At 45.2% G+C, this 27695-nt stretch overlaps 1 pseudogene; it reads left to right on the forward strand.

Moving 5' to 3' along the window:
- Positions 1–22512: 22512 nt before the first annotated feature.
- LOC114109552 (BOLA class I histocompatibility antigen, alpha chain BL3-7-like) lies at positions 22513–27451 on the forward strand (annotated as a pseudogene).
- The last annotated feature ends 244 nt before the right edge of the window (positions 27452–27695 follow it).

Consider the following 27695-nt stretch of genomic DNA (forward strand, 5'->3'; position numbering starts at 1 on the left):
CCTGTCTCTTTCAAACCCAAGTTCATTCTCTCAGGCTTGGTCTAATTTCTCTCTGTCCTTCTTTCTGGCTGCCTCCTTCCCCCTAAGTCACTTCTATTTGCACTTTTATTTTTTTTGGTTACACCATGGCTTGTCTGATCTTAGTTCCCCAACCAGAGATCGATTCCACACCCCTTGCATTGGAAGCATAGAATCTTAACCACTGGATTGTTAGGGACTTTTAAACTACGTCAGCATTCCCCTCCTCTGTTCCCCACAAGCTCGGCCAGAAAGGGGGTTTATTTTCTTCACTGAGGAACTGCCAGCACCACGGACAGCATCTGGACCGAGGTCAGCGTTCAGCAAACACTGAGTTAACACTCCCGTTTTCTCTTCTTCCACTTTATTCCTGAGCCACAAGCCTGCAGGACTGCTACCGTGCCCTTCCCAGAGCCTCACTGACATCTCCCCAACAAAGCCCTTCTCAGTCAGGAATGCCCTGTACATACCATTCTTTAACCTTCATTAACAACTCTGAGGAAGGTGTTGTAAGTAAGATAAAGCAACCGAGGCTCAGCGAGATTAAGCAATTTACACAAGGTGACATAGCTAGCGTGTGACAGAGTCAGTGACTCAAATGAAGTATTTCTCATTATCTGTCCAGGGAGTGTTCAGGTATAATATGCAATTAACAGAAATCCATCTAATTTTTATTGAGTACCTGCTATGTGCCAGACTCCGGACGAGGTGCTTTCACAATACCCTTCCAGCTAATCTCCAAAACAATTCCACTGGGTAGGCACTGCTGGCCCATTATACAGGTGGAGATACTGACGCCCAGATAGGGAAGTGAGCCAAGGCTGACAGGGTAACACAGAGCTGAGGAAGTGGACTTTGTCCACTACTCGGTGCTGATGGAGGGTCCTGGGTAGCTGTGGTCAGCTTTGTTGGACTGGTCTTTGCTTTAAGGTTGTTTTGCTTTAAGTTGTTGCTATTTAAAATAGTGGGATTGGTCAGCAATCTGTGATATAATGAATGTCCTGAGGTTTGCAACGAGAGCTGCTGCTCAGGTACTGATTTGTATGCTTCTTGTTGTTGTCCAGTTGTTGAATCGTGTCTGACTCTTTGAGACCCTATGGACTGCAGCACGCCAGGTTTCTCTGTCCTTCCCCATTTCCCAGAGTTTGCTCAAACTCAAGTCCATTGAGTCGGTGAGGCCATTCAACCATCTCATCCTCTTTTGTCCCCTTCTCCTGCCTTCAATCTTTCCCAACATCAGGGTCTTTTCCAATGAGTCAGTTCTTTGCATCAGGTGGCCAAAGTATTGAAGTTTCAGCTTCAGCATCAGTCTTTCCATTGAATATTCAGGGTTGATTTCCTTTAGGATTGACTGGTTTGATCTCCTTATAGTCCGAGGGACCCTCAGGAGCCTTCTCCAGCACCACAGTTCAGAAGCATCAATTCTTCGGCACTCAGTCTTCTTTATGGTCCAACTCTTATATACATACATGCCTACTAGAAAAACCGTAGCTTTGATTATATGGACTTTTGTCAGGAAAGTGATGTCTCTGCTTTTTAATATGCTGTTTAGGTTTGTCAGAGCTTTTCGTCCCTGAATTTCAAGGCAGAGTCTTAACCACTGGACCACCAGGGAAGTTCCATTATGCTTCTATTAGTGGTTAACTGGTGGAAGTGGTGACTGGAGTAAAGTCATTTCTTCTGCCCCAAGAGGGAAGGTCCCATAGTAGAGTATGCTTGTCTGGAAGCTGGAAGATGAGGTTCCCCTTCCATGTGCCTGGACGGCTCTCTCAGCTGTGTTAGTTTAGCTGATCACTTGCCTCTGCAGACCTTGGTTTGCTCATCTGTAAAATGGGATGAAAGCAGATGTCCGATCTACTTCACAAGGTTGTTATGAAGTTTAAGATAATAATAAAGTAGATTAGAGACTGAAAAATGGAGCAATTGTGAAGATTAGAATGCAGGCTGTTGTCTCAGTTCAGGAGGTCCTGCTGGCATCACAGAGAAGACAGTGTCTATAGCTGACGTCACAATTGATTGTTGAGTGTGGTGTGATGCTTCCCCCTGGAAATTACACCTAAGAGAATTATCCCAAGATCAAGAAGGGACAGTCAGCTTCTACTTGAACTATTTCCTTCCTTGAACTGTTCTCTTAGATGTTTTTCACTTATGCACTTTTGGGTGATCATAATCATGGCATCGATTTATCACATATATACCAAGAACAAAACCTGTTACAGGGTCATCTTACTTCTCACAACAATTCTAGGATGCACTTACTCTGATTACTTATATTTTACAGGAGAAGAAACTGAGGCTCAGGAAGGTTAGGTAACTTACCAAAGGTCACAGCCAGTGAGGGGGAAACTTAGGTATGGTACCATTTGGAAATAGCAAGCAAAGGCGGGCAAACTGCACAGGGCAGGTGAAAGAGGGATTCTCTAGCTCCCATGGCTTAATCACCACCTGGAATCCGTCCTTCAACAAGTTCGTCTTCACCCGTTTTCATGTCATCTGAAGATCGGCAGCCAGGCTAGTGGTTTTATCTCTCCCTCGAGACCAAATGTCTCTTATATTCCTCTCATTCCACTGGAAAGATGTCCCATATTGCTTATTTATACCTCTTTATTTCTTTCTTCCTACCTCCCTTCCTTCCTTTCCATTTTTTGGGTACTTCCGGGGTCTTAGTTCCCCGATCAGGGATTGAACCTGTGCCCTTGGCAATGAAAGTGCTGAGTCCTAAGCATCTGGACCCCCAGGGAACTCCTTCTACCCTTTCTAGGTTGGCTTTCCCCTTTTGCTGTCAGGAAACTGGTGAACACATCCAGAAGACACTCTTATGAACCCAGATTGTCCCACCTGAGAGTGAGCACACCAGCCCTCAGGAAGACTGGCCACATGCCAGGGTTTCTAGTTCTGTCCACTCACAGAATATCCTGGTCAAGGAGGTCTGTACAGGGACTTCCCTGGTGGTCCAGTGGCCAAGACTCCGGGCTCCCAATGCAGAGGGCCCGGGTTTGATCCCTTGTCAGGGAACTAGATACCACATGCCACAACTAGGGGTTTGTATGCTGCACCTAAAGCTCCTGTTGGCCACAACCAAGACTGCACGCTTGGTGTGCTGCAACTAAGACAAGTTGCAGCCAAATAAATAAATATTAAAAAAACTAACACAACTCACTCTAACCTCTTAAAAAAAAAAGGATTTCTCTGAGTGGAGAAGGGACTGATGGAGAGTGAATATGAATGAACCAAGGTGGAGATTCTGAAGATGGAGAAGCTTTAGTCATATGAAAAATGGGTGCAGAAAAGGGCTTCAGATTTGTGGGCTGCTGACTGCAGCTGGACAAGTCACCTGGAGAGGAAATGACTCCTCAGATGCCTCCTCGGGGCCTGGCACAGTGCACGTTTCATGCACAGGGAGGTGCTTTTGTTTAATTATTAAATTTGTTTCCTGTTTGTGCCCTTCTTTCTCACAGAGGGATCCTCACGGCCTCTGGCCTGGGTGGTTCTGGCCATCTCCTGATCAGCCTCTTACACATAGGTCTCGTCTCCTCCAGCCCATCCTAAGTCAGCTGGAGCTGGGGAGAGCAGAGAATCCGGAGGTATGGTTTAAAGGGTATAGGCTTTCAGACTTACAAGATGAAAAGCATTACGTGATGGATGGTGGTGATGGCTCCACCACAATGCAAATGTTTTTAATATTACTGAACTGTACACTTAAAATGGTTAAGATGGTGTGTTTTATGTTATGTGTATTTTATAACAGTAAAACTTTGAAAAAGTCAGCTCTAGTCAGGCCACTCCCCTGCTCAAGTATCAGCCAGCTGCAGAGCCCAGAACCTGCACCGAAGGTCATCGCCACGTGGCCACTGCCCCTGACTTCCTCTGTTCCTCACCCTCATTCCTGGCCCTGCTCTCTGCCAGGGCAGACACTACTGGAGGAACTCAGAGAGGCTTTAGAACTGATGAATGCAGGTAAGCAAGCAAACACCTAGCTCCCTGCCCTGCACACCCACCCGGAGCCCAGCCTTCAAGCCCCTGGCCATTCTGTACCCTTACTCCTGTCATCCACCCTTCTCAGTGAAAATGAGGAAAGAAAAAAAAATGATACCCAGGAAAAAAAGAGAGACATACAGCTAGATCTCTTTCAAGTAGAATATTCATGGAGAAAGTTCTGTCAGGATGTTATTCAGCCCTTACTCCCTGCTAGTGGAAACTGAACTTTGTAACCATAGGCACTGTTCGAACTTTTTCAAGGAGCAAATACATACAATACTAGGCTTAAAATGAAAACAAAGAAACCAAACCAACAAAGAGGCCAACCCATCTGTAAATGACTCCTGGTTCAAGAAGTCTTTCCTGACCCCTCACTGAACTCTCCTGCCTTTTGCCTTTTTTGTGACATTGGATCATTATTGTTATGACTGCTGTAACTAATGGGCCAGGTATTAAACTCTCCAAACCTCAGTTTACTAATCTGTGTAAGGGGGACAGTCAGTTCCCATGTGATAGAATTGTTGAGATGACTCAAGCAAATAACTGCTTGTTAAATGCTGACCATAGCATCTGCCAGAACAAGAGCTTAATAAATCTTTGGTTGCTTTTAGTATTTTTTTAAAACTTTTATTTATTTACTTTTATTTTTTGGCTGTGCTGGGTCTTTGTTGCTGCACGTCAGCTTTCGAAATCTGTAGCGAGCATGGACTACTTTCCACCGCAGCACTCAGGCTTCTCATTGTGGTGACTCCTGTTACAGAGCGCAGGCTCAGCAGTTGTGGCTCATGGGCTTAGCTGCTCCACAGCATGGGGGATCTACCCAGAACAGGGATTAAACCTGTGTTCCCTGCATTGGCTTCTTAACCACTAGACCACCAGGAAAGTCCTGCTCTTACTATTATTATAATTTATTCTAATTCCAAACAACCTTTCAGTGTAGGCATTATCAACATTATAAATGATGAAAATAAGGCTCAGAGAGGTTTGGTAACTTGCCTAAAGTCACACAGCTAATAAAGGGCTTCCTTTACTAGTTAGATGGAAGTTCATCACCCATGAGTGAAAGTTGTGGCGAATTTGCACAGTCCATGAGAGACACCATCTGGGGAAAGAACTGTAGAGGTGTTAAGGAAGTTTAGGAATAACTAAATCCAAACAAAGGAAACATGCCTGGCTGGAGACTGTAACTCAGGAAGAAAAAGTTGATTTCAGGGTACTGGACTCTATCTGAAGAAAAAAATGTGGCTGCAGGAAAGGGTGAACTTCATGGGACCCAGGAAAGGGAGACCCAGGGGATACGAACTGTGAGTTGTTTAATTGCTCCCTGTAGGGAGATAGGCTTGTTCTGGCCAGGAGTATTCTTTCTGTTGTAACCTAGTGTTAATCACACCAAATGGCTGTGATGTCAAGTGTGTAATAGCACGGAACTAACATTCATGCTCTACGTATCAAAAGATGGGTGGAGAGAACTTCTTACGTCAGTTTGATGAAGAATTCATGATTACACTAGAATCTCTTGATGGGTTAAGCTGGACCAACGGCAGAGGCACATGGATTGTGTTATTCTGAGTGACTCTGCCTAAACATGGTAACAACAGCCATCACAGGGACACTGGAAGAAATGAATAAATCCTGTGAAACTTGTATTCATGATAAAGATGTGGCTGGGATTTTGTTCACTTGATCCCACCACTTCTATGGAGACCTCTTTAACCCAGGAAAAGGAATAGCTCTGCATCTCCTGAGAGGTTCTGGTCTCTTTTTAGTTTACAGATGTTGGGTGCCAGGTAATGACTGTGTTTCCCTCTTTGAACTGGCTGCTAGAGAGCTCAGTTACAAATCTGTAGTTTTCCTTCCAGCATGATGTTTATATTAACCTTACTCCTGGTTTTATCCCATTTTTCTAACTATTCATTTCCCTGGTTGTAATTTTTATTGTTTAAGCTATTTTAGATTATGTTTAAAACAAGGCCCTCCTCCAGGGGAAATCTTCCTGACCCAGGGATCGAACCTTCATCTCCTGCAGCTCCTGCATTGCAGATAGTTTCTTTACTGTTGAGCTGCTGGGGAAGCTCTGTTTAAAACAAGGCTGGTATAAGTGAATACCATGGTTATTCCAGGACTGGGATTTACTGTAACCTGGATGAAATGTTTCCAAAGAACCCACCTCTCTTGACTGATTTCTTGGTCCCCAAGCAATATTCTGATTGGCAGTCATCTTTTCCCTTCTAGGAATCTTACTACTAGGAGTTCGGCATGCTGGATAGTGGGCAAAAGTATTCCATCTCAGGAGGTAAATGGTTTCTAAACCAGGGATTCAGCAATATCTTGGGTGTGTCCCAGTTTCTCTTTGGGTGTGGGGATTGTTCTAGAGCTCAGAAGGGAGATTCCTGGGCAAAATCACAGTACAACCAGTTCTCTTACTTCATTTTATATGAGGTAAACCCCTCTGTGATACTCTCCAGGGGAAGACAGAGGAAGGAACCAGCATTAAGGAGAGACAGGAAGTACTAGGCAGCTTAGTGTGTGAACACATTCATTTTGGTACTAGTAGCTGCTGACCTGGGGCAGGTTAGAGCAGCTAAGTCTTCATTTATAAAATGGAGATAATAAAGTCGCCTAATGGCAATCCACTCCAGTACTATTGCCTGGAAAATCCCATGGACAGAGGAGCCTGGTGGGCTACAGTCCAAGTGGTCGCAGAGTCGTACACGACTGAGCGACTTCCACTTTCCTTTTCCCAACTTGCAGCTTCCCAGGTGGCGCTAGTGGTAAAGAATCCGCATGCCAATTGCAGGAGACGCAGGTTAGATCCCTGAATTGGGAAGATCCTCTGGAGGAGGAAATCGCTACTGACTCCAGTATCCTTGCCCAGGAAAATCCCATGGATAGAGGAGCCTGGTGGGCTACTGTCCATGGGGTTGCAAAGAGTCAGACACGACTGAGCACCTGAGCACCCAACTTGTCTAGATTAAATAAGATGACTCATGTAAATCACTTAGCATAGCTGCTGCAACTATTGCCATTTCTAGTGCTGCCAAAACTGATATAACCATCACTGATGCTCACTTCAATTCTACGAGGTAGGCTGAGTGAAGCGAAAGTCGCTCAGTCGTGTTGGACACTTTGTGACCCCATGGACTATACAGTCCATGGAACTCTCTAGGCCAAAATACTGGAGTGGGTAGCCTTTCCCTTCGCCAGGGGATCTTCCCAACCCAGGGATCGAACCCAGGTCTGCCTCATTGCAGGCGGATTCTTAGGAGGTAGGTTTAGTTCAGTTCAGTTCAGTTGCTCAGTCGTGTCCAACTCTTTGCGACCCCATGAATTGCAGCACACCAGGCCTCCCTGTCCATCACCAACTCCCGGAGTTCACTCAGACTCACGCCCATAGAGTCAGTGATGCCATCCAGCCATCTCATCCTTGGTCGTCCCCTTCTCCTCCTGCCCCCAATCCCTCCCAGCATCAGAGTCTTTTCCAATGAGTCAACACTTCGCATGAGGTGGCCAAAGTACTGGAGTTTCAGCTTTAGCATCATTCCTTCCAAAGAACCCTCAGGACTAGTCTCCTTCAGAATGGACTGGTTGGATCTCCTTGCAGTCCAAGGGACTCTCAAGAGTCTTCTCCAACACCACAGTTCAAAAGCATCAATTCTTCGGTGCTCAGCCTTCTTCATAGTCCAACACTCACATCCATACATGACCACAGGAAAAACCATAGCCTTGACTAGACAGACCTTGGTCAGCAAAGTAATGTCTCTGCTTTTCAATATGCTATCTAGGTTGGTCATAACTTTTCTTCCAAGGAGTAAGCGTCTTTTAACTTCATGGCTGCAATCACCATCTGCAGTGATTTTAGAGGCCCCCCAAATAAAGTCTGACACTGTTTCCACTGTTTCCCCTTCTATTTCCCATGAAGTGATGGGACTGGATGCCATGATCTTTGTTTTCTGAATGTTGACCTTTAAGCCAACTTTTTCACTCTCCTCTTTTACTTTCATCAAGAGGCTTTTGAGTTCCTCTTCACTTTCTGCCATAAGGGTGGTGTCATCTGCATATCTGAGGTGATTGATATTTCTCCCAGCAATCTTGATTCCAGCTTGTGTTTCTTCCAGTCCAGCATTTCTCATGATGTACTCTGCATATAAGTTAAATAAGCAGGGTGACAATATACAGCCTTGATGTACTCCTTTTCCTATTTGGAACCAGTCTGTTGTTCCATGTCCAGTTCTAACTGTTGCTTCCTGACCTGCATACAGATTTCTCAAGAGGCAGGTCAAGTGGTCTGGTATTCCCATCCCTCTCAGAATTTTCCACAGTTTATTGTGATCCATACAGTCAAAGGCTTTGGCATAGTCAATAAAGCAGAAATAGATGTTTTCTGGAACTCTCTTGCTTTTCCCATGATCCAGCGGATGTTGGCAATTTGATCTCTGGTTCCTCTGCCTTTTCTAAAACCAGCTTGAACATCTGGAAGTTCACGGTTCACGTACTGCTGAAGCCTGGCTTGGAGAATTTTGAGCATTACTTTACTAGCGTGTGAGATGAATGCAATTGTGCAGTAGTTTGAGCATTCTTTGGCATTGCCTTTCTTTGGGATTGGAATGAAAACTGACCTTTTCCAGTCCTGTGGCCACTGCTGAGTTTTCCAAATTTGCTGGCATATTGAATGCAGCACTTTCACAGCATCATCTTTCAGGATTTGAAATAGCTCAACTGGAATTCCATCAGCTGCACTAGCTTTGTTCGTAGTGATGCTTTCTAAGGCCCACTTGACTTCACATTCCAGGATGTCTGGCTCTAGATGAGTGATCACACCATAAGATGACTCATTTTGAAGACGGGACGGGGGTAACGCGCGTTCCTGTCACTCCGCAGGCTGCCACTAGAGGGCAGGCTGAGGTAGGGCGTGCGGGAAGGAGCAAGGCCTCTGGTTAGCTCCGTAACCCGGAACAAGCGATAACAAAGGGGGATAGAAGCAATCAGCTCTTATTGAATAAGTGTGAGCCCCGGGGTTTTAAAAGTACTAGCCAGGGCTCTGTCTCTTTCTCCCCGTCCCTCTGCTCCTGAAGTCTGTCTGTCCGTCTCAAGGTATCAGGTGGTCTTTGCTTCTTTTTGGATCACTCAGCTCACAGTAACATCTAAATCCACCCCCTCTCATTCATTCTTCTCTCCATACTCTCTGGGACTTAAGGACTGGGTCTCTTTTACCCTCAGATTTCTTTCGCTCCAATAAATAAATGAGAGACAGGATACCGAATCCCCACTCTGGGGCAACTCAGGCTTCTCCTGTAGGCAGAGCGACAGCAAATAACATGCATCATTCCGTCCTGCAGAGCCTTAGATCCACAAACTCACTTGATTTCACCACCATAATTCTGGTGACGACCCCGTAGGCCTTGTCTCATCCCGCCTTCCACCCACACGCTCCAAGCCCCATGGGCAGTCCTATGCAGAAACTTCTGGTAATAGGGCGAGTGTGGGGAAGGCCTCACGCCCTTCCGCATGCAAGATAGGCAGCATCAAGATTTAAGGAGTTACTGCTAGTGTATTCTAAGCACAGTTCTAAATGCACCAATAGTTGCTCTTTCAGTCCTGGATTCTACTGGTAAAAATTTCTGTGAATGCACGCAGTTTCACTTCTAAATGTCTCAGGCAACAGAAGGCATCACAGATTCTTTGGACCCACTGAGGAAGCCCCAGGCTGTGCATTTAGCAAGAGGACATTTCAAGAGGGGACTCGGGCTCAGGTGGATTCTGACCAGTTTGGTCCCCAGGCTCCTGACACTGGAGCCCAGTGAGGATCCAGTACAGGAAGTTTGGTTCTGTGAGCAGCACAGCGAAAGGGCCTTTTTCTGTTTCCAGGAGGAACAGCTATTCTTGTGTGTGGCTTGTAAAGATCACCCACAGCACAAAGGCCACCGGGTGCTGCAGAAGGAAGACGCTGGGCCTCATGAGAAAGGTAAATCCCTTTACTGTTAAACCAGGTACAAATCCTGGAGTGACTGGCTGTATTACTGGCTTATGTGCTAGTACAGAGAAATAAACTGCTCTATTCCCTAGACACAATTCTAGATGCAGTAACAGTTGCTCTTTCAGTCCTGAATTCTATTGGTAAAACTTTCTGTAAACACACAATTTTTCACTTTTAAATGTTTCAGGCAACAGAAGGCATCACAGCCTCTCTATCCGCAGAATCTTGAACCCTGAGTGTTGCTCTGAGATTTCACATACCCTCCAGAATCCCCTTCAGATTTCTGAATGTGAAGCAAACGTGATTGGACATGAAGTTGTACAAACAAAAATGTTCACGATAAGTAAGCTTTCCTTGAGGTTGGCTCTATTATTTGGGCAAATAAAAACTACGTTATTTCTAGAAAAATGAAACCAGATATATTCGTCAGCTTTGTTTCTACTGAAAGGCAGAAATCTGACTCAGGCTTGTCAAACGGTGAGTCACTGTCTTACTGAACAAACCAAAGAAAAGCCAGGGAGCAAGTGAATCTCAGGTACAAACTAGAACCAAGGGCTTGAATGCAACTAAGACTGCCCACCTCTTATTTTCTCTTGTCTCCCACAGGGGAGCTGTATGACTCCTCCCTGGGAGAATGAGGGCTCTATCCTGCTTAAGGCTACTAATGTCTACCACATTGATACAAATTGGGAAAAGCTATTTTCCTAAAACACAATCTTCATCATTCTCTACTTATTTGTTGGGATCCATATATGGAACCTTGGGCAAATAGGCCCTAAGTTTTCCTACCAACAGTAAGAGTCTATTCCTAATCTCTTGTTGCTTCAATTGCCTGGGAAACCAAGGAGGTATTAACCTTGAGTTGTACAGGTTCCATTTCTTTTAGTTTCTTCTCTTCACTCTCAGCACCTGACTCTCTCCTTCGTCTACTAAGCCCGCTGGCTCACTTTGCAAATCATCCTCTCAGCCTGCAGATCACCTGCTGTGCCTGGATGCAGGCTCTTGATGGCATCAGTGAGTGTGAGAAGCCAAGATAATCCTGAGAGCCAAGGCACACTTCTGCAGGATTTCGAATCCACGAATTAGAGAGTAGAGGCTTTCCCCCTCTCTTCCAGGAGGTGGCGCCAGAGGACAGGTTTCGCCTTCACTCCCTTGGGTTCCCTGCCCGTGAGAATTGGCACTCTCCACCCCTGCACCTCAGTTCCCGGTCAAGGGTGTGGCCCCTCATTGCTTCTTGTGCCTCCAGAGTCTTTGGTTCCTTGTTGAAGCCACTGCCGCTGGCGTCGCTGCCTGGTAAACCGGGATAGCAGGTCCTTCGCTTGTGTCGGGGACCCTCTGACCCTTGGGGGAATGGGGGAATGCAGGCGGCTGTGACGGGGCAGGCACCTCTGCCGTGTCCTGTGTGATCAGGTTCTCCTCCGCTGCTGTGAGTTGGGGGTGGAGAGGCCGAAATCATGGGCATCTCAGTGGCTGGTGGGTTGGGGCCCCAGGACCCACTTCTGTGGCTGCCTCGTTACCCGGGGCTCTGGGCACCGCTGAGGCTGGAAGGCTGGATTCCCGGGTCACCTTGCTGCTACTGCTGGGGGTTCCGGGGCTTCCGGCTCCGCGGCCGCAGCTGGAGAACAGGATCGCGGGCTCCACTCCTGCCCTTCCCTCGGTTCCGCCTCCCGTCTGGGTCCCTGTCCACCCACTTTACGCACGTTGTGTGGGGTTCTCCGCATCCTGGGGTGTTGGGCAGAGGCACCTCTGTTTTGTCGTGCATGTTTACCGGTTGTGGATGGAAGGGGAGAGACAAAGGCAGCTTTTCGCTCCTCCTTCTCCTCAGGTTCCAGTTTTATGTCCAGAATCTGCTGATTCTGTTTAGCTGGAGGCCTGGCTCAGCTGGAGCCTGTGGGGCTCTGGGGAGCCTCCCAGACCTGTGACCCCCAAAGTCCTAGGTCAACATCAAGGCCAGAAGTTAGATTTGGGTCCAGGACTGCAGGGCCTTTAATGTCAGGTTGGGAGGTAATCCACACACTGGAGATATCTGGCTGCCTTGTCTTTTTATTGTACATCTTCCTGCTGCTGCCCAGGTGCTGGAACTTTTTCTCTCTAAGTGGAGGCGCTCAGACCTCAGTGGCCTCACCCTGTACTCTCCAGATGCGGCTTTCTGGGTCAGCTCACTCTCACACCTCCTGAGAGGCTGTTCTCACCTCCATCTCCCTCCTCAATCCCCTCCTCTGCCTCCCCACTCCTTGTTGTTAATGGTGAGCTTCTTTTTAAACTCAGAGAAGAAAGAGGGACATAGGTGAGAAGTCCATCCTCCTCCTCCTGCACTCCCACCCCTGCACCTGCATCCTCACCTTCCACACTGATGCTGGTCGGTCCCCTCCTGTCTAAGGCCGCCCCTCAGCATGGGCAGAGGATCCGGCTCCATCCTCCCCTGTGTCATCAGTTTCCCACTCTCTACTGGCTCCTTCAGTCCTGCACACAAACAAGCTGCAATTCCTTCCACTAAAAAAAGAAAAGTCCAACAAAACTAACTAAATATAACAAAGTCCTCCCATAAACATCCACCACTCCGCGTCCAGTTTTTTTCCAACTACTTCTCCATATCTAGGACTCTCCTTGCAGAAACAGTTCTCTCACCCACTGGGTTGCCTTTTATTTTTATCTAATGAATATATGCACACAGTTTTCAAAAGTAAAACTCTTCTGATATCTAGATAGACTTGATATCTAGACTGATGTCCCTAATCTTCCATGTCACCCCATCTCTTGAATCTCAGAGACAACTGTTTTAGTCCTTTTGGCTGATTCTCTGATTGTCATCTCAATGCCTCTAAATAACATGCCACTTACCATACTCCCTCTCTGTTTTTCAGTTTTATGTATCATTTTTCATTCTGGTTCTTCTTTCACAGACCCCTCTCCTTCAGATATAATTAGAACTTTCTTTTCCCTAAAATAAATAATATGTTAGCTTTATTGTACTTATTTTAACTCATTCCCACCTCTCCCCAGAGTCCTGTCTTCATGAACATCTGTGAGCACATTTGCTGTTCCACCAAATTAATCTCTTTGCACAGACTGTCCTGCAACCCTCAGCTCTGCCCCACGGGGACAGGTTCCCTGCACACCTGGGGCAGGGCTGATGTGCCGGATCTCCTCATCTCAACCTGGGCAGCCCTCTGCCTCTGGGTTCTGCTGCCTGTGATCTCTTTATGTTTATCCAGTTAAGGAAAACAACACCAAAAGCTCAGTGTAATATAGACAGGGATTATCTCCAGTGATGGGCAGTTTTGAACAATTACAACCTTAAGGTGATAAACTTCCCTCATAGCTCAGTGGGTGAAGAATCTGCCTGCAATACAGGAGACCCGGATTCAATCCCTGGGTCGGGAAGACCCCCTAGAGAAGGAAATGGCAACCCACTCCAGTATTCTTGCCTGGAGAATCCCAGGGACCGAGGAGCCTAGTGGGCCGCCGTCTATGGGGTCGCACAGAGTTGGACACAACTGAAGCAACTTAGCAGCAGCAGCCAGTATTCTTGCCTGGAGAATCTCATGGACAGAGGAGCCTGGCAGGCTACAGTCCATGGGATTGCAAGAGTTGGACATGACTTAGGGACTAAACCACGACCACTTAATGTCTGAACATGCTAGTTGTTAAAATACATATTAATGAAATATTCTGTGCATGCTGCATTTTAAGACTCTAATAAGAGTTTCTATGTGAAGATTTTATTTTAATATGTATCAGCCTATGAGTCACACAGTATCCTTTGGGGGAAGAGACTGAAAATTAAGAACACTCTGCTGCTACTGCTGCTAAGTCGCTTCAGTCGTGTCCGGACTCTGTGCGACCCCACAGATGGCAGCCCATTGGGCTCCGCATCCTTGGGATTCTCCAGGCAAGAACACTGGAGTGGGTTGCCATTTCCTTCTCCAATGCATGAAAATGAAAAGTGAAAGTGAAGTCACTCAGTCGTGTCTGACTCAGCGACCCCATGGACTGCAGTCTACCAGGCTCCTCCGTCCATGGGAGTTTCCAGGCAAGAGTACTGGAGTGGGATGCCATTGCCTTCTCCGTAAGAACACTCTAGATATGCACTATCCAATGTGCTAGCTACTAGCCACATATGGCTATTTAAATTAAATAAAATTAAAATAAGCACAGACTTAACAGATACAGAGAACAGATCTGTAGTTGCCAAGGGGGAGAAGGGCTGGGGGAGGGATGGACTGGGTGTTTGGAGTTAGTAGATGCAAATTATTATCTATAGAATAAATAAACAACAAGGTCCAACTGTATGGTACAGGGAACTATATTCAATAGCCTGTGATTAAACCATAATGAAAAAGAGTAGTAAAAAGTATATATATATATATATGTAAACTGAGTCACTTTGCTGTACAGCAGAAATTGATACAACATTGTTCAGTTCAGTTCAGTTCAGTTGCTCAGTCATGTCCGACTCTTTGTGACCCCATGAATCGCAGCACGCCAGGCCTCCCTGTCCATCACCAACTCCCGGAGTTCACTCAGACTCACATCCATTGAGTCAGTGATGCCATCCAGCCATCTCATTCTCTGTAGTCCCCTTCTTCTCCTGCCCCCAGTCCCTCCCAGCATCAAAGTCTTTTCCAGTGAGTCAACTCTTTGCATGAGGTGGCCAAAGTACTGGAGTTTCAGCTTTAGCATCATTCCTTCCAAGGAAATCCCAGGGCTGATCTCCTTCAGAATGGACTGGTTGGATCTCCTTGCAGTCCAAGGGACAACATTGTTAATCAACTATAATTCAATAAAATAAATAAAATATTTAAAAACTAATTAAATAAAATGAAAGTGCTCAGCACAATAGCCACTTTTGAGGTACTAAATGGCCATGTGTAGCTAGTGGCTACCTGATCTGGACAGCACAGATACAGAACAATTCCTTCATCACAGAACGTTTTGTTAGACTGGACTGCTCTTCATGACTTGTGGACCTCAAGTCAGATACATTAGATACATGGGGGATGAAAGGGCTAATATTATTTCTCTTAGACACTATGTCAGATTTCTGTATGGGATATGAACACATTAAGCTGGTGTGTAACAAAACCAAACTAGGTTATGAGTGGGTCTGGAGCCTTCAAGTACAAACTCTTCCCAGGTCCAAAGGAAACACCTGTCCCTCCACCTCCCTTCCCAGACTGAGGATCCTCTCTGGCATCACTTACTAGGGGCTGAGTAGATAACTCAGGAGAGAGTTCTCTTTTCCTGAGGAGAGGAGGGCAGGGCAGAGCTTTCAGCTAAGTTTGGGAAGCAGTGAGTCCAGCTCAGGGGGAAGGAGTCTCTGAAATGAAGAGGAAGCAAAGGCAGGGATTAGTTGGGAGACCCCCTGACTGTGGAACCCTTGATGTCAGCGAGAACTTTTCATGAGATCCATGAAGTGAAAACTACTTTTATAGCATCTAAGATATTATTTGACTTTTCACTATGTTGAAATTTGCTTTGGGGTATAAGTAACAATCATAGAGACTATGGCAGGATACAAAATTAATGCACAGAATCTCTTGCATTTTTATATACTAACAACAAAAGATCAGGAAGAGAGATTAAGGAAACAATCCCATTTACCACTGTAATAAAAAGAATAAAATATCTAGGAATAAACCTACCTAAAGAGGCAAAAGATCTGTATTCAGAAAACTATAAGACACTGATGAGAGAAATAAAAAAATAATACAGATGGAGAGATATACCATGCTCTTTGATTGGAAGAAGAATCAATATTGTGAAAATAAATATATTACACAGAAGAATTTGCAGACTCAGTGCAATCACTATCAAATTACCAATGACATTTTTCATGGAATTAAAACAAAAAATTGTACAATTTGTATGGAAACACAAAAGATTCCAAATAGCCAAAGCAACGTTGGGAAAGAAAAATGGAGTTGGAGGAATCAGGCTCCATGACCTCAGACTATACTGCAAAGCTACAGTAATCTAAACAGTATGGTACTGGCACAAAAACAGAAATATAGATCAATGGAAATAGATAGAAAACCCAGAGATACACCCACATACCTATAGTCACCTAATTTATAACAAAGGGGGCAAGAATATACAATGGAGAAAAGACAGTCTCTTCAATAAGTGGTGCCGGGAAACCTGGACAGCTACATGTAAAAGAATGAAATTAGAACACTCCCCAATACCATACACAAAAATAAACTGAAAATGGATTAAAGACCTAAATGTAAGGCCAGACACTATAAAACTCTTAGGGAAAACAAAGGCAGAAAATCCTCTTTGTTTTTCTTAATATATATATTTTCTTGGAGTATAGTTGACTTACAATGTTTCAGGGGCACAGCAAGATGATTCGGTTATATAAATACACATATATTATTTTTCAGACTGTTTTTTATTATAGGTTATTACAAGATATTGACTATAGGACACTCTTTGACATAAATCTCAGCAAGGTCTTTTTTGATCCACCTCCAGTAGTAATGAAAATAAAAACAAAGATAGATGAATGGGACCTAATGAAACTTAAAAGCTTTTGCCCAGCAAAGGAAACAAGATGAAAAGATAACCCTCAGAATGGGAGAAAATATTTGCAGATGAAGCAACTGATTAAGGATGAATCTCCAAAATATGCAAACAGCTCATGTACCTCAATATCAAGAAAACAAACAACCCAAACTTTTTGTTTAAAGTAGACAGAAGACCTAAATAGACATTTCTCCAAAGACAAACAGATGGCCAACAAACACATGAAAAGACGCTCAACATCATTATTCAGTTCAGTTCAGTTCAGTTCAGTCACTCAGTCGTGTCCGACTCTTTGCGACCCCATGAATTGCAGCGTGCCAGGCCTTCCTGTCCATCACCAACTCCCAGAGTTCACTCAAACTCACGTCCATGGCATCGGTGATGCCATCCAGCCATCGCATCCTCTGTTGTCCCCTTCTCCTCCTGCCCTCAATCCCTCCCAGCATCAGGGTCTTTTCCAATGGGTCAACTCTTCAGATGAGGTGGCCAAACTTTTGGAGTTTCAGCCTCAGCATCAGTCCTTCCAATGAACACCCAGGACTAGTCTCCTTTAGGATGGGCTGGTTGGCTCTCCTTGCAGAAATGCAAATCAAAACTATAATGAAGTATCACCTCACACTGATTAAAATAGCCATCATCAAAAAATTTATGAACAATAAATGCTGGAGAGGGTGTGGAGAAAGGAAGCTCTCCCACACTGGTGGTGGGGATGTAAATTGATACAACTACAGTGGAGAACAGTATGGAGGTTCCTTAAAAAACCAAAAATAGAGTTACCATGTGCGTACTAAGTCGTTTCAGTTGTGTCCAACTCTTTGCAACCCTATGGACTGTAGCCCACCAGGCTCCTCTTGTCCATGGAGATTCTCCAGGCAAGAATACTGGAGTGGGTTGCCATGTCCTCCTCCAGGGGGTCTTTCTGACCCAGGGATTGAACCTGTGTCTCTTAAACATCCTGCATTGGCAGGCGTTTGTTTTTCTTTTTAAACCACTATTGCCACCTGGGACATATATTAACCTCAAAAATGCATTCCAATATACATCGGGTGCAGATTCCACTTATATGAGGTACCTGCTGCTGCTGCTGCTGCTGCTGCTGCTGCTGCTAAGTCGCTTCAGTCGTATCCGACTCTGTACGACCCCATAGATGGCAGCCCACCAGGCTCCGCCGTCCCTGGGATTCTCCAGGCAAGAACACTGGAGTGGGTACCTAGAATAGTCAAATTCATAGAGTTAGAAAGTACACTGGTAGATGCCAGGGGCTAGGGGGTGGAAAGGCGGAGAAGAGGAATGGGGAGTTACTATTTAATGCGGACAGAGCTTCAGTTTAGGAAGGTGAAAATTTCAGGAGATGGATAATGGTGAGAGTAACGCAACAGTGTGAATGTACCTAATGTCCCTGAACTGTGCTGTTAAATATGGTTACAATGGGATGTTTACATTATGTGACTTCCGTCATATTAAAAAAACACATAAAAAGTGGAGACTAGGATAGCAAACTGACATAGTAATTATTTTCACCACCACCTACATGCAGAAAAAAAAGCAGGTTTGCTTTAATAACTCCTGATTGACACATTACCAATTCTTATCTTTCCTTAATAAACCACAATGGTAAACATACAAAAAATAATATACATGTATGTATAAATGAATCACTTTGCTGTACAGCAGAAATCAACACAACATTGTAAATCAACTGTACTTCAGTAAAACAAAATTAAAATGTATAAAAATTCTTATCTTTCCTAAGTCATCATCTTAAATCCACATTGTGAAAGTATCTTCTGTAGTCTCTGAGATGCAGGAGCTCCTGGAAGCCCCCTGTCCTGAGGAAAGGGAAGCTGGAGACTGAGTTGGTCCCCAACTACATGATGCTCCCAGCAGGGGAGCAGCACAAAGATGATGATGAAAGCATCATTCTTTGAATAGGTTGATACAGAGCCCTTGTTTGAGTTTCCTGAGCCATACAGAAAATTCCCATTGGCTATCTATTTTACATATGGTAATGTAAGTGTCCATGTTACTCTTTCCATACATCTTACCCTCTTCTCCCTTCTCCCCATGTTCATAAGTCTATTCTTTATGTCTGTTTCTCCACTGCAGCCCTGTAAATAAATTCTCCCCAGCAGACCACAGAGCTGGGGTGTAGACAAGTGAACCCCGCGTGTTCCCACCCTCCCCCTGCAGTTCCCCTGAGGCAGTGACCTCCTCTCTAGTCTCCCCTCTAGGGCCTGACCCAGGGCCTAACTCAGGGGCTCAATCAACACTCCCTGAAACACTACCCTTGGGAAGCGGCCTCTTGTGTCCTAGTCAAGACAGTGACTTCCTCTAGTAGGCACCCCCAAATACTGAATCTTACGGAACTTTTGATTTGCTCTGAGAGCAGGACTGTGAAGGTGGCAAGTGGAAATGTTGGCTTCTTTGCTGACAAAACCATGGAGCCGGCAGCACTTGTGCTCTTTCACAGAAGGCCACCAGAGGACAGAGTATGGCTGCTTATGACAACCACTCAGTCCCGCCCACCCAGCCCAACGCTCCCCACCGGCGCCCCATTCAAAAGTTGTTTTTTCCCAAGTTAGCCTTTATCGGAACATGTTTGAACTTGGAGGATTTCTTTAAGGTACAATGATTTGCTTTTCTTCTTTCATCTCACTTGGAAGCTAATAAAAGTCTACTACAAGTAACAAGTATAAGTTGTCATAAGTTGTCCCTGGCATAAGTTGTCCCTGTGACACATGGATGACAAAATTATGTGTCCAGTTCTCAATCTGTGTGTAGCCTCTGTCCATCCTCTCTCTCCCTATCCATCCATAAACATCTATCTGTGTAACAGTCTATGTAATGTACTAGAGGTGCTTTTCAATCATGTTACCACAGATTTGTGACATGAGTCTTTGTGTACTAAGTGTTCTGCTCAGAAGACAGTGGGAATGTCCCTGACGCCATGTGAAGGGGGGCAGTCTGTCTCAATGCGAGTCGTTCAAAGTGGAAGATCCACTCAGTGTAGTCAAGGTCAAGCCCATACTGTCTCCTGTCCCCAAAGTATTGAGTCTGCCTTCCTGGGGGAACTTTGCTAAAATTCTTCATATTCTAAGAAACATCAGGGTGCAAATAATGAGGAATATTCACAGTAACTGTGGGAGAGAGATAAAGTGATGGTTTTAATTACCTGCTACTATGACAACTGTTGGAGAAGACTCTTGAGAGTCCCTTGGACTGCAAGGAGATCCAACCAGTCCATTCTGAGGGAGATCAGCCCTGGGATTCCTTTGGAAGGACTGATGCTAAAGCTGAAACTCCAGTACTTCGGCCACCTCATGCGAAGAGTTGACTCATTGGAAAAGACTCTGATGCTGGGAGGGATTGGGGGCAGGAGAAGGGGACGACAGAGGATGAGATGGCTGGATGGCATCACTGACTCAAAGGACGTGAGTCTGAGTGAACTCCAGGAGTTGGTGACGGATAGGCAGGCCTGGCGTGCTGCGGTTCATGGGCTCACAAAGAGTCGGACACGACTGAGTGACTGAACTGAACTGAACTGAACTGATGATAACAACAACCTTCACTGTATTCCATTACAAGCGCTACTCAGCCATGTGGGAGCAGAGTCTATACCTGCTAAATGAATACATTTGGGATCAGGACCTGACAGATTTGAGAATGTATTTGAAACTGGAACTCTTCTGGAGCCATCCTGACAGGAAGTAATCATAAATTGGCTGCTACCTCACCTGCCAGGCCATGGACACTGACAACCTTCCCATATCATCCCTCAGCCAGGACCCCCTGATCACAGGTATTCCTCACATGAAATTTCACTGTCAGTTCTAACTTCTTGTGCTCACTTTAGCCTCCTTGATTGTCCTAATGTGTGTTCACCACTCTAGGGATCCAGGGACACCTCTGATTCCCTTGGGGAACTAAGAGATGGCAAGAGTGATGTCGACATTCTAGGAATCAGCAAACTAAAATGGACTGGAATGGGTGAATTTAACTCAGACGACCATTATATCTACTACTGTGGGCAGGAATCCCTCAGAAGAAATGGAGTAGCCATCATGGTCAATGAAAGAGTCCAAAATGCAGTACTTGGATGCAATCTCTAAAACGACAGAATGATCTCTGTTCGTTTCCAAGGCAAACCATTCAATATCACAGTTATCCAAGTCTATGTCCCAACCAATAATGCTGAAGAAGCTGAAGTTGAACGGTTCTATGAAGACCTACAAGACCTTGTAGAACTAACACCAAAAAAGATGTCCTTTTCATTATAGGGGACTGGAATGCAAAAGTAGGAAGTCAAGAAACACCTGGAGTAACAGGCAAATTTGGCCTTGGAATGCAGAATGAAGCAGGGCAAAGACTAATAGAGTTTTGCCAAGAAAATGCACTGGTCATAGCAAACACCCTCTTCCAACAATACAAGAGAAGATGCTACACATGGACATCACCAGATGGTCAACACCGAAATCAGATTGATTATATTGTTTGCAGCCAAAGATGGAGAAGCTCTATACAGTCAACAAAAACAAGACCGGAAGCTGACTGTGGCTCAGATCATGAACTCCTTATTACCAAATTCAGACTTAAATTGAAGAAAGTAGGGAAAACCGCTAGACCATTCAGGTACGACCTAAATCAAATCCCTTATGATTATACAGAGGAAGTGAGAAATAGATTTAAGGGCCTAGATCTGATAGATAGAGTGCCTGATGAACTATGGAATGAGGTTCGTGACATTGTACAGGAGACAGGGATCAAGACCATCCCCATGGAAAAGAAATGCAAAAAACCAAAATGGCTGTCTGGGGAGGCTTAATAATAGCTATGAAAAGACGAGAAGTGAAAAGCAAAGGAGAAAAGGAAAGATATAAGCATCTGAATGCAGAGTTTCAAAGAATAGCAAGGAGAGATAAGAAAGCCTCTTCAGCGATCAATGCAAAGAAATAGAGGAAAACAACAGAATGGGAAAGACTAGAGATCTCTTCAAGGAAATTAGAGACACCAAGGGAATATTTCATGCAAAGATGGGCTCGATAAAGGACAGAAACGGTCTGGACCTAACTGAAGCAGAAGATATTAAGAAGAGGTGGTAAGAATACACGGAAGAACTGTACAAAAAAGATCTTCACGACCCAGAGAACCACGATGGTGTGATCACTCATCTAGAGGCAGACATCTTGGAATGTGAAGTCAAGAAGTTAGAAAGCCTCACTACGAACAAAGCTAGTGCAGCTGATGGAATTCCAGTTGAGCTATTTCAAATCCTGAAAGATGATGCTGTGAAAGTGCTGCACTCCATATGCCAGCAAATTTGGAAAACTCAGCAGTGGCCACAGGACTGGAAAAGGTCAGTTTTCATTCTAATCCCAAAGAAAGGCAATGCCAAAGAATGCTCATACTACTGTACAATTGCACTCATCTCACATGCTAGTAAAGTAATGCTCAAAATTCTCCAAGGCAGGCTTCAAAAATATGTGAACCGTGAACTTCCCTGATGTTCAAGCTGGTTTTAGAAAAGGCAGAGGAACCAGAAATCAAATTGCCAACATCATGGAAAAAGCAAGAGAGTTCCAGAAAAACATCTATTTCTGCTTTATTGACTATGCCAAAGCTTTTGACTGTGTGGATCACAATAAACTGTGAAAAATTCTGAGAGGGATGGGAATACCAGACCACCTGACCTGCCTCTTGAGAAATCTGTATGCAGGCCAGGAAGCAACAGTTAGAACTGGACATGGAACAACAGACTGGTTCCAAATAGGAAAAGGAGTACATCAAGGCTGTATATTGTCACCCTGCTTATTTAACTTCTATGCAGAGTGCATCATGAGAAACGCTGGACTGGAAGAAACACAAGTTGGAATCAAGATTGCCGGGAGAAATATCAATCACCTCAGATATGCAGATGACACCACCCTTATGGCAGAAAGTGAAGAGGAACTCAAAAGCCTCTTGATGAAAGTGAAAAAGGAGAGTGAAAAAGTTGGCTTAAAGCTTAACATTCAGAAAATGAAGATCATGGCATCTGGTCCCATCATTTCATGGGAAATAGATGGGAAAACAGTGTCAGACTTTATTTTTTGGGGCTCCAAAATCATTGCCGATGGTGATTGCAGCCATGAAATTAAAAGACGCTTACTCTTTGGAAGACAAATTATGACCAACCTAGATAGCATATTCAAAAGCAGAGACATTACTTTGCTGACCAAGGTCTGTCTAGTCAAGGCTATGGTTTTTCCTGTGGTCATGTATGGATGTGAGAGTTGGACTGTGAAGAAGGCTGAGCGCCGAAGAATTGATGCTTTTGAACTGTGGTGTTGGAGAAGACTCTTGAGAGTCCCTTGGACTGCAAGGAGATCCAACCAGTCCATTCTGAAGGAGATCAGCCCTGGGATTTCTTTGGAAGGAATGATGCTAAAGCTGAAACTTTGGCCACCTCTTGTGAAGAGTTGACTCATTGGAAAAGACTCCGATGCTGGGAGGGATTGGGGGCAGGAGAAGGGGAAGACAGAGGATCACATGGCTGGATGGCATCACTGACTCGATGGTCGTGAGTCTGAGTGAACTCCAGGAGTTGGTGATGGACAGGGAGGCCTGGTGTGCTGCAATTCATGGGGTCGCAAAGAGTTGGACACGACTGAGTGACTGAACTGAACTGAACTGATGGTTCCAAATAGGAAAAAGAGTATGTCAAGGCTATGTATTGTCACCCTGCTTATTTAACTTCTATGCAGAGTACATCAAGAGAAACGCCAGGCTGGATGAAGCACAAACTGGAAACAAGATTGCCAGGAGAAATATCAATAACCTCAGCTATGCAGATGACACCACCCTTATGGCAGAAAGTGAAGAGGAACTAAAAAGCCTCTTGATGAAAGTGAGAGAGGAGAGTAAAAATGTTGTCCTAAAGCTCAACAGTTGGAAAACTAAGATGATGGTATCCGGTCCCATCACTTCATAGCAAATAGTTGGGAAACAGTGGCAGACATTATTTTGGGGGGCTCCAAAATCACTGCAGATGATGACTGCAGCCATGAAATTAAAAGATGCTTACTCAATGGAAGGAAAGTTATGACCAACCTAGATAGACAAAATATTAAAAAGGAGAGACATTACTTTGTCAACAAAGGTCTGCCTAATCATGGCTACCGTTTTTCCAGTAGTCATGTATGACTGTGAGAATTGGACTATGAAGAAAGCTGAGTGCTGAAGAACTGATGCTTTTGAACTGTGGTGTTGGAGAAGACTCTTGAGAGTCCCTTGTAAGGAGATCCAGCCAGCTCATCCTAAAGGAGATGAGTCCTGGGTATTCATTGGAAGGACTGATGTTGAGTCTGCAGGTCCAAGGGTCACCCCAACACTGAGGGATCCGCCGCTCCCCACCGACCCAGGAGGAGCTCAAGGGGACTTGACCTGGTTTCATTTCAGTTTGGATTTAATCCCTGCGGATGGTCTGGGCGGGTCATGGTCACACACCCTCCAGGAAATGTATGGCTGCGACCTGGGGCCAGACGGGAGTCTCCTCCGCGGGTATGATCAGTTCTCAGTTCGCCTATGATGGCAGAGAGTACATCACCCTGAACGAAGACCTGCACGCCTGGACCGCGGCGGACATGGCGGCTCAGATGACCCAGAGCAAGTGGGAGGCGGCAGGTGAGGCGGAGGCACGCAGGAACTACCTGGAGGGCCGGTGGGTGGAGTGGCTGTGCAGATACCTTGAGAAGGGGAAGGACACGCTGCTGCGAGCAAGTACGAGGGGGGCGGGGCCGCCCCGACCTCCCCTCGGGCTGGAGCTGGCTTCCCAAGAGGAGAAGAAAGTGGGGTCCCTGTGGGAACAGCGCTCCAGGTTCTTGTCAGGAGAGGGAGGAATGCGCCCAGGTTTTCATAGTCTGTACAAGACGGTGACTCTCCAGTAGTTTCGTTTCTCTGGACAATTAAGGAATCCAGTGCCTTTGGGGAAGAAGCAGCAAACCATCCCTGAAATAACTGGTCAGCGGTGCCCTTTTACCCTGCCCACCATCTTGTGACTCTTGACTTTCACCCTGCTGCCATCTTGTGACTTGTGACTTTCTCAAGGCCTGTTCTCAGACTAGAGCATCATAAGAGGCCAGACTCCAGCTTTTCTGAGTCATTCAGTTTCCAACAAAGTCAGGACCATTGCTCGGGTGGAGCATCCTACCTTGGCTCTCACCCTGACTCCAGAACTTTACAAGGTCTAGGAGATTTTCCCAGACACCACAGCCCAGGCTGATGTCTGGTGTTTGTGGTTTTTCTTTTCAAACTCATTTTCTCATCATTTCTTAGAATGGTCACGTGATGCTTCCTCCGTGGCCCATGGGAGTAACATAAACTGTGAATTTTCTGATTCTTCTTCCTCAGAGCCTCCAAAGGCATATGTGACCTGTCACCCCATCTCTTGAGCGTGAGGTCACCCTGAGGTGCTGTGCCTTGGGCTTCTACCCTGAGGAGATCTCACTGACATGGCAGCGTGACGAGGAGGACCAGAGCCAGGACATGGACCTTGTGCAGACCAGGCCTTCAGGGGATGGAACCTTCCAGAAGTGGGCGGCCCTGGTGGTGCCTTCTGGAGAGGAGCAGAGATACACCTGCCCTGTGCAGCACCAGGGGCTTCAGGAGCCCCTTACCCTGAGATGAGGTAAGGAGGGGGATGGGATGGAGCTTTTCTCAGATAAAGCAGGAGCCCTTCAGGACTCAAAGGTAGGACTCAAGCCTGAGGTCAGGGCCTCTTCCTTTTCCTCCACAGAACCTCTTCAGACCTGCTTCCTCACCATGGGGATCATTGTTGGCCTGGTTCTCCTCATGGTGGCTGTGGTGGCTGGAGCTGTGATCTGGAGGAAGAAGCACTCAGGTAGGGAAGGGAGGGAGAGATCTGAGTTTTCTTGTCTCACTGTAAGGTTTCAAGTCCAGGTAGAAGTTTGCCTGCCTTGTTCCTGGGAAATACCATCCACACATATGGGCTTGCTGGTCTGGAGCTGATGCTAATATTGACCCTTTTGTAAAGTACATGTGGAAATGAAAGATAGATTTTTCACCTTCATAATTCCAGCTGGGGCCTGTTCTCAGCACTTGAAGATTAGAGGCGAAGGTCCCCACTGAGTTCAGACCTCTAGAAGGGTTGGAGATGATCCAGTCCCCCTACATCTCCTTTCTTTATATTCCTGATTCTGTCCTGGATTTTTGGTTACAGTTCCAGAAAGTTCTCTGGGATCCAGAACTAGAGGGTTTCTCTAGGGTATCATGATTCAGTCTTCTCCACGTATTCTCACGAGATGTTTTCTTCGTGCAGGTGAAAATGGAGGGAACTGCACTCAGGCTGCAAGTAAGTACAAAGGGGATGTGATTCCTGAGACTCTTCTGAGGGTGCAGACAAGAGGCCATGAGGGGTCACCCTCCTCAAAGTTTATTCTCTAGTTTCTGTCCTGTGGGTTCTGACCACATCCTGGTCTTGTTCTCTCCCAGGCAGTGACAGTGTGACCAGAGCTCTCATGGATCCTCAAGGTGAGACACTGGAGGGTCTTACTGGGGGAGGAGTTGGTGCAGGGGGGACACACTGGGTGGTGGGGGTCTTTGAGTGGGACATGTGAGCATGTGGGGGGCTGTGGAGAATGTGAGCCCTTACATGACTGACCTACACTGGTTCGTGATTCTTTTCTTTCCCAGTGTGAAACAGCTCCCTTGTGGGGACTGAGTGAGGCAAGATTCCATATCCCACCCCTGCATTATGACTTGAAGATCTGACTTCTCTTTCTGCAGAAGTCATCTGAATGTGTTTGTGCTGCTATTAGCATAATGTAAAGAAGTTGTGAGCCTGGCCCCCCTTGTCCACCACGACCCCACCTCACCCTGGACTGTTTTAATACCAGGTTTTATTGCCACCTGGTATCCCATCACTTCATGGGAAATAGATGGGGAAACAGTGGAAACAGTGTCAGACTTTATTTTGGGGAGCTCCAAAATCACTGCAGATTAGACTGAGCGACTGAAGTGAACTGAACTGATTGAGCTAAAGTTTAAGGATGAGACTTAATTGACAAGGCAAGAATTACATGGACAAGTAAAGCTCTACATTTCTTAACTTAATGGTGATGGTTTCCTGGACCAATGAATGGTAAACTTCTGCCATAAAAGAGATTATGTTTTTTTCTTTGAAATGAGTGTGTTTGGTGAACATTAGCTTTACTCTGATGATGCTGTAAAAGATATGATACACTGCAAGACGAACAGAAGTAAGTATATCATGTTAGAATAGGGCACAGAATGGCATGTTACTTCTACAATCTGCTATTATCCACTTGTGTTACAGTAACTTAGGAAAACCTGGTGTGAATATCGGCCACTCAAAATTCTCATACTTAGATGAAGTTCAAAAGATGGTGTTCTAATCTTAACATAGGCCTTGCACAGATATTGTTATGTTGTGTTTCTTATTGCAAAAATGAGCTGCTTTTTTTAAAGGAAAATCTAAAGGCTTATGGTCATATTTCAAAATGCAAATTATTTTTCTAAAAAAATCTAAGATGGCATAGGAAGTACACATCAAGCACTTTTGCTACGTTCCAAAGTATTATGTCCCAAGGAAAATAACTCGGGTGAGCTGAACTAGCCTCTCTTTCATGGAATACAATGTTTACCTCAAAAAATGAATGACGCTGTAAGATCTACAAAACTTAGTGAAGCATTGTATTAGTTTTAAAAAATCTTATATTAGTATAAAAGACAGTCAATGTGCAAAATAAGCTTATGGATTTTAGTGTAATAGAATAGGAAATATTCAATAATATCATTTCAGGTCCACTTTGAAAATAACCTTTGAGCCTTTTACCTCGTTGCAGCCGAGAAAGCAACATGGCTCACCAGCAGCTCCATTGGAGCCATCCGAGAAAATTCGGCCAGGGTTCTTGCTCTTGCATGGTCTCCTCAAACCAGCGCGGTCTGATCCGGAAATGTGCCTGGTCCGGAAATGTGCCGCCAATTTCAAAACAAAAAAAAAAAAAGAAGAGAAAAATAAAGAAAATAACCTTTGAGAAACTACCACTTTGTAGTTTTCGTTTTGGATCAAAGACGAACTTAGATAATTATCTGAAAAGTCATTTAAATACTATTACGTATGTGTGGGCCTTTTGTTTTCATAGATTTCAGCCAGAATAATGGATTTAACATAGAAGCA

This window comes from Ovis aries, chromosome 20, assembly GCF_016772045.2.
Source record: "Ovis aries strain OAR_USU_Benz2616 breed Rambouillet chromosome 20, ARS-UI_Ramb_v3.0, whole genome shotgun sequence".
NCBI lineage: Eukaryota > Metazoa > Chordata > Mammalia > Artiodactyla > Bovidae > Ovis > Ovis aries.